We start from the raw sequence: 6,949 nt of genomic DNA, 5'->3' as shown, positions 1-6,949 counted from the left end.
CGGGGCTGTTCGGTGTGTGTGGGAGACACTGCCGGAGGCGGGTGGCCGGTGCCCACACCCCTCTCCCACTGGAGAGCATAAGGACATCCAGGATGATGCTCTGACTTTGGCTTGAAAATACACCTGAGTGGGGCTGCAGCCCAGAGGTTGGGTGTTCTTGGTGGTGCTGTCAGCACCTCTCAACTGGCTGAAACTGCCCCCAAAACCTATAGGTAAAGCTCTGACAAAAAATAGAAGCACAAGATCTTTACCGAGGTGTGTGGGAGATGTTACAACCCTTTCATACAGTCAGGGAAACTGAGGCATGGTCTGCCATGGAGGGCAGTAGCAGGTTGTAGGAGTAAAATTTGGATGCCTGATGCCAAGTGGCCCCTCCTGGAGTCAGTTGATTTAGAGCAGATGTGCTGAGCCCGGCCAGCGCGGCCGCTCCTCTACGGTTCCTCTTGGGAACGGCGGGTGTGGAGACACTGGCTCCAAGTGTGGAGGTGCCCTGTCCGCTTGGATGGCCAGCAGCTCTGGTGAGGAAGCCAGGCCCTTCTGCTGAGACAGATGGGAATGGCTCCTTATGGCCCAGGGGGAGGAGAAATGACGGGGGCCCTCATAGCAATTTCAGGGCTATTAAGGAAGTGATAATGAGGCGTTGCGCGCATCATTTTTCAGGGCTTCACTTCCCTGCCCCCGGTTCAGCCCATGCATTAACACTCTCCGTCCCAGGACGGTAAGCACGCCGCTGGAGCCAGAGCTCCATTTGTCATGTGTCTGGGCATCAACAGGGCTGGTGCCTGCGCGGGTGAGGAGCGAAGGTGCCTTCCCAGAAAGCTGGGTCAGTCCTCCATCAACAGAGAGCCCGTGCTCGAGATACTGGTTTGATCGCAGGAGCAATTGCTGGTCCCCCAGCCCAGGGGCAAAACCTTCTCAGTGAATTAATGAGCTGATAAAATAGTACTGTGGGGTAAAGGAGGAGGCACAAGGTGGAACTTGCTGCTGTGGGACATCCTCCAGCTGGCTACGGGCATCAGGTTATGCGCTTGTGGAGCATCTTGTGTGAGAGGGTCTCAATGCATCTGGGGATAGGGCCACTGTCCCTACGTGACTCCCTGTACTTTCCTGGTGCTATTATCCTTGGTACGGTCCATCCTTTGGTCTGATTCTGCACAGCCTGATCTCTTGGATGGTGAAATCCTCGCCACCACTCTGCTTTGCCTCTCTGGATCCCTGGGCCATTTGCTGCACCGTGGTTCCTGGCTTGGTGGTGGACGTGCTGGTGGCCGCTCCAGAGGAGCGGCTTCCCTGGCTCTGGTGCAGAAGCAGGCAGGGTTTTCCTAAAGGGCAGAGCCAGCTTGCTCCCAGGGTGGGGAGATTTCTGATTGCTCCCGTGAGTGGGTTGATATCTCTGTGGAGGTCAGAACGGGGATGAATCCATGAGGTCATAAATCATGTGGAGAGGTGGGAAATTGGTGTGCAGAGGTGGCCTGGGCCAGCTCTCTTCCTTGTGTAGCTCCTCCCGTGATGCTGCTGGATGGTGGCGCCTGTGCAAAAAGCAAGTCGTCCTTGCTTCCTGACTTCATGTTCCCTATTTGAATATATAGAGGCATTTTTCTGCTTGAATATTTAGAGACAAGCATTTCTTTCTCCATGTCGAGCATTTGCAGCTGATTTATTGCATGATGCTCTAGCACTGGGATTAAATGTTAATGCAGGTGTGCTGCTTCGAACCGGGCAGCTCCTGGAGGTCTGTAGCATTTGGGGAATGACAGCAGCTGTGTAGTACGGCCCTTTGCTACCCTGTAGATGTGCCCCTTGGCGCACTCGGACTCTTCTCCATCCCCACCTTGCCACAGGCACCTCGAGAAGCATTCTTGGGGCTGTCCTTGGCCTTCAACTTGCTGCAATGGGGGACCCCTCTGTTCCTGTGTCATTGCCTGTGTGTGTCCAGTGTCCTCTGGGCTCAGTTCTGGGGGCCGTGCGTTTCCACAGGGCGATGCCCGGGTGGGGGATGCCTCGCTCAAAGCGGAGATCACCTCCTGCTGCCATGCCGCGGGTCGGACTGTGGTCCAACGCAGGTGGCTGTGTTATCAGAAGAGGAGGTGACAAGATCCCCAACTGGTATTTGTCACTTCTGACTGCAGACATCGAGGATCTGTCACTGGCAGAGCAAAAGGGGAAAAATACTGGTTTTTGGTTTGATCAGGCTGTTTTCCCTCTCCAGGTACCACGGGCTGCAGCGGGGCTGAGCAGACACAAAGCATTGCCAAACGCCTGCCCTGATTTACCTTTCCTCTGTGCAGGCTTTTCACAAGGAGGAGAAGTCCTTGCTTAATTACAAAGGAAGCGATTGCCAGTGCGCGAGAGACTTAGAGACCTGGGGGTGAAGCTGATGTGCAAAACGTACTTTGATGTGGTTTAATGTCTCTTTCAGGCTGCTGATGCCTCTCCTGCATCTCCCTGCCGGCCATCCCAGGCTCGTCCCGCCGCCGTGGAGGACCAGGCAGGTCTGCATTTGGGAGCAGGGACCTCGGTGAGACAGAGGGGTACCATGAGATTTCCAAACTCCAGTCCTCAGTCTGCAGCCTGGAGGAGGGAGCTGGAGCAAGTGGGTTTAAAAGCCCCAGCAGGAGAGGAGAGAATCCCTCCTTTCCAGCAGGGCAGGCATGCTGTGAGCAGCGCTTGGACACGTTGGATCCCATGGATGCTGAGCCATTCCCCCTTTCTCCATGCATGCTGCTTCCTAACAGAGGGAGAGCAATCAAATCCAATGCGGCAGGACTATTTATTGAGGTGTGCGTTTGAAGTCGAACGGATGGGAATCACATTACAAAACTGTAAGAAAAAGAGCTTTTTAGCTCGCTTCCTTTCTCCAAAATAGTAACCGCATCACCACGTGCCACGGGGATGTCAGGGCAAATCTGTTTCGGTGACAAGAAGATTGTTCTGTCTAGACGGGGAAGCACTGCCGAACTGAGTGAGTCTGCAGAATAATTTAAAGCCAAAATCCTTTACAGACATTAAATTTAAAATAAAAACCGGCTTGGCACAGGCAACGCTTGATGGATAGTTTGTGTGTGGGTGGGATGGTGGCTGGCTTTGAGACAGCGCTTGATGGCGGTGATTGACAGATGTCACTCAGGACAACCTGGTGGCTGCTGACCTGTCACCTTTCCCAAACAAGTTCTTCCACTGGAGCAGGTCCATTGAGGTGTCTGGGTGGCCCTGTGGAGCTGGATGCAGGGCTCCTCTGCAACATCTTGGATCTGTCTTGAATTTTGCAGTTCCTGGGCAGCCTGCCCAGCCCCTCGGTGCCCTGTCCCCTCCCTCTGCCACCGACCCCGTGGCCACCCCAGCGCCTGGCTGCTGCTGGGGGGGGCAGGAGCAGAAAGAAGGGGTTGTGCAGAGGGGATCTGAGCCCTGCATTCGCCATCTGCCTGGAGGGGCTGGCAGCCAGGGCTGTCTGAGGCAGAGATGTGGTGGTGAGGCTGCAGCCCAGTTGGCGTAAGGAATTTACTTTCTTCTGGCAGAAAAAGAAAGATGAAATATTAAAAGCATGGCTCATATATATATGTATATATGGCTCAAAAAATATATATTTTTTTTCCTTTCTGAGGAGGGCTTTGGTGTTGCCCAGAGGGACAGGAGCTACACAGAGCAGGAGGGATGGCAGCCATCCGGGGAGAGCAGGGAGCGGGGCTGAAGTAAGGGAGGAAGAAGAGGCATGTCTCGGGTGGTGTGATCTCAGGGTGAACGCTGACACTTCAATCCTACCATAGCCCTTGGGGCTTGTGCTTTATAGTCTCATGCAGCTGCTGATCAATGGCAGGAAACAAAAACTCTTCTCTTGTCTCTGTCCCTACAGACGAGGGCAGTGCCCCTCTGGAGGAGCAGGACGCCTTCGAGGTGTTGGATTAGGGAGGACGCAAGACAGGAGGAGCAGAGACCTCGGCCAAGGCATCTGTCAGCTCCCTCTGGAGAAGTCCTGCTGGCTCCCAATTTGCCATTTCTGGCGTCCTGGTGAGTCCAAGTGACCCCAAGCGTCCTCAACAACTTCCTGAAGCGGGAACAGTGTGAGGTTTCTCTTGCTAAGCTATTCCAGTTGCTTCTGCTGATGAACGGGGGGCAGGCTGTCGAGGGAGAGGCTTGCTGCCAGGCAGCAGGGCACGCTGGCATGGGGATGTGCTCTCTCCTAAACTCAGCAGAACTTGGGGCCTCCTATTTTTGCCCTGAGCAGTCAGCAGACTTCGTGTGCCTTCAGGCAGTGATTCAGCCGTGGGGCAGGCAGCAGGAACCAGAATCCCATGGGAGAGCATTCGGAGGGGAGCGAAGAGATGCGATGGCTGGGAGATGAAGGAGGGAGGGAGGACTGAGATCTGTGCCTTTGCCGGGTGAGGAGCTGGAGGGAACTTGTTAGGGCTGTTTAAAGCTTTTCCTTCTGTTTCTTCCTTTGACGTCTCTCTCTCTGCTCTTGCTCTGTGCCAGCAGGTCTGGCCAGATTTGGGGGTAATGTGGGAAAGGGAAGATGCAAGTTCAGTGTGGCAGGGAGTGGGCTTGGAGCAGGCTTAACTTTACACCTCTGCAAATGCTGGCAGTGAGTGCTACTTATCTGCTGATCAAGGATGAAGCATGCTGGGGAGATGGTCGCTTGGTTGGGGGCATGAAATGGGTGGGTGGTGAAATGGAATTTGACCTCAATTCAAATTTGACTCCAGACGCTGCTTTGCCCCGTGATCCTCGGCTCCTGTGTCACCTCGGGCAGGGCAGGGCAGGGACAGGCAGCAGAAGGGGGCCCTGACGTCTCCCATCCCGCAGCCTTGCCTTCTGTGTTCCCCCGCCTGCCTCCTCACTGCTGCTGCCGTCTTGTGAAAGACCCTGTGATTAATTATACCGCTCCCCGGCCTCAGAAAATTTATTTAGGGTTTTATGTTTGCTGCTGCTGCTTACACAATGGCAAATCTGCCGTGGCTTCGTCCCGAGCAGGTGGCAGCTAATAGGTCAATAAAGTGAATGGCACCATTAGAGCTGTCGAGCAGGGCTGCCAGGAGCCGGGCAGGTAGAGGGGGAAGCTGCGGAGAAGTCAAGATGGATCTGCTTTAGCAGAAATGCGCCTGGCTATGCTGGTTTGCAGGAAATCGCTCACTTCCCTGATAGCATCCACTGCTTTAATAGATCCATTTTTCCACTATAGTTTGTCTAGCTTAAGCTTTCTTTTCCCTGCATCCCATGCTCTCCTAAAAATTAGTCTAATAGGACCTCTTAATCTCTGAGCTTTGGAAATTATTTTCCTTAAAGATTTTCGTTGCCTTTTCCTTGGGGCGTACAGAAAAGGAGGGCTGGGGAAACGGTCAGCTGAAGGAAAAACCACAAGAAAGCTTCCCCCCCCGGCCCTGAAAACACTGCCAAAGGCAGCCCAACTTGAAATAGCTTGCAACCACCCAAGCAGATTTAGAAATCATCTCTGCCTCTGAGCATCTTACTTCTCGGTGCTGCTGTCGAAGGATTGGGGATGGCAAGCCTTGAGCAGATAAAGCACATTGTACCGGCTTTGCAGAATCATAGAATTGTCTGGGTTGGAAAAGCCCCTTAAGATCATCAAGCCCAACCGTTACCCTAACCCTGCCATCCACCACTAAACCCTGGCCCTAAGCACCTCATCTGCCCAGCTTCTAAATACCCCCAGGGATGGGGACTCTACCACTTCCCTGGGCAGCCCCTTCCAGTGCTTGACAACCCTTTAATTGAAAAAAATTTTCCTAATGTCCAATCTAAACCTGCCCTGGCACAACTTGAGGCCATTTCCCCTTGTCCCATTGCCCATTCCCTGGGAGCAGAGCCTGACACATACACACACCCAGCTTCCCCCTCCTCTCAAGCAGTCGTAGGGAGTGATAAGGACTCCCCTCAGCCTCTTCTTCTCCAGGCTGAACACCCCCTGGTCCCTCAACTGCTCCCCATCAGCCTTGGGCTCCAGACCCCTCCCCAGCTTCTCTGGACACATTCCAGCAACACAATGTCGTCATGCTGAAGCTGCTACATCCGGTGGGCGAGGGACCCGCCGGTGGGCGAGGGTGCCTGTGCTGCCTTCGTGCATTCCATATGCAGTGCCTCCAGCAGGCTGCATCCTCCTTGGCAAGGCAATTCGGATATCCTGGCTCCTCCTGTTTCCCCCCTGTTAGTGCCATACTGTTAGGTTTTTAATGTTTCCGCAGAGATGGCTTGTATAAATTGAAGCAGGTTGTATTTATTCTATAAAACCTTGTAGGTATCTTGTGCTGGATGCCACCTCCCAGTGTGTGGTGAGCAATTTGGCATAAGGAATCATCACCAATGCTGTTATCTTTATTCCCAGTCCTGCCTGATAAATCTGCTCCCTCTGGGGTGGCTGAGCCCAGGGAGTAAATCAGAGCCTACTACACGTGTGCCAGGTCTGCAGGAGAGAGCAGAGCTTATGCTCAGGAGCTGCTTGCAGGGTTCTCAACAGGCGCTCAAAACAACCCCAAGGGCTGCTTAAAAACCCATGGAATTCAGGGAGCTCTCATGCAGCCAGCCTTGGGAGTCCCTGGGCTTTTTCAGCACTCTGGGGACTGGCATCAGGTTTTCCCCAGCTTGGACGGATAGAAATTTGCTATAATTTTGTGAGCCAAGGGCCCTGTTGTCCTTTGCCTGGGCCATTAATTTGCACATCAAGTATTGTAAAACTCAGCATTGAAACAGTGACTTCTGATGGACTGCGACTGTACTGAGTGCGAGGTCGCTTTACTGAGCTGCGTCCCGTGTGAGCAGGATCGCCTGGTATTCGGTGCCCTTCAGGATGGAGCAGGGGTGCACGTTTCCAGCATGCGGTGCCCCCCCATCCTGTCACCTATGGGGCAGTGGCATCTGGGCAGGACTCAGCTGGGCTGGGAGCTGTGGTTCAGAGATCCTTGTCAGTGGTGGCATCTTCCCCAGAGCTGGGATGGCT

General features: G+C 53.9%; 1 long non-coding RNA gene across 2 annotated transcripts in view; it reads left to right on the top strand.

The window, feature by feature from the left end:
* The first annotated feature begins 2,492 nt into the window (after window positions 1-2,492).
* The window catches only part of LOC118452721, a 4,921-nt gene continuing 464 nt past the window's right edge, over window positions 2,493-6,949 (top strand). The window contains exons 1-2 of one of the 2 annotated variants that reach the window (XR_004842531.1): window positions 2,493-2,593; window positions 3,851-4,005. This is a non-coding gene — a long non-coding RNA (uncharacterized LOC118452721). Of the gene's footprint in view, window positions 2,594-3,612; window positions 3,690-3,850; window positions 4,006-6,949 lie in introns of those variants that run through there. The other variant, XR_004842532.1, reaches the window with a different exon arrangement.

The sequence above is a fragment of the Egretta garzetta genome, unplaced genomic scaffold (genome assembly GCF_000687185.1).
Source record: "Egretta garzetta isolate BGI_Z169 unplaced genomic scaffold, ASM68718v1 scaffold7, whole genome shotgun sequence".
NCBI classification, from domain to species: domain Eukaryota; kingdom Metazoa; phylum Chordata; class Aves; order Pelecaniformes; family Ardeidae; genus Egretta; species Egretta garzetta.
Note: the sequence above shows the minus strand (reverse complement) of the source record. Positions and strands in the feature narration are given on the sequence as shown.